The following is a 366-nucleotide window of genomic DNA, read 5'->3' as shown; positions in this document are numbered from 1 at the left end:
AGGAGCAAACGGCTCCGGCAGCTTCGCAGGCAGATTCCTGCGGCGAGCACGGACCTCTGCTCCGGGGAACCGCGGAGGCAGAGGTGGAAAAGGGGCTTTTTTTGCACTTTTTTGTTATTGCTCTGCTAATGAGGGACAGGCGACGCCGGGCTTGAACATCTGCCGGCAGCGCTGGCACTGCCAGGCATGCCAGCGGTCGGCAAATCCCTCCGGAGAGGGGTGACAGTGCAGAGTCAGCGCGAAATTAAAAGGGAAATAAAAAAAAAAAGGGGATTTTTAATGAATTGCAAATGGTTCCCAGCTGGGCCAAACCCCTTGCTTTATTGCAAACAGCCCCGGCCTCGTGTGACTCCACATGTGCGAGGG

General features: G+C 56.0%; 1 protein-coding gene across 1 annotated transcript in view; it reads right to left on the bottom strand.

Moving 5' to 3' along the window:
- CBFA2T3 (CBFA2/RUNX1 partner transcriptional co-repressor 3) overlaps positions 1-366 on the bottom strand; it is a 25,676-nt gene that overhangs the window by 3,683 nt on the left and 21,627 nt on the right. The window lies entirely within an intron of this gene.

The sequence above is a fragment of the Egretta garzetta genome, unplaced genomic scaffold (assembly GCF_000687185.1).
Source record: "Egretta garzetta isolate BGI_Z169 unplaced genomic scaffold, ASM68718v1 scaffold395, whole genome shotgun sequence".
NCBI lineage: Eukaryota > Metazoa > Chordata > Aves > Pelecaniformes > Ardeidae > Egretta > Egretta garzetta.
Note: the sequence above shows the minus strand (reverse complement) of the source record. Positions and strands in the feature narration are given on the sequence as shown.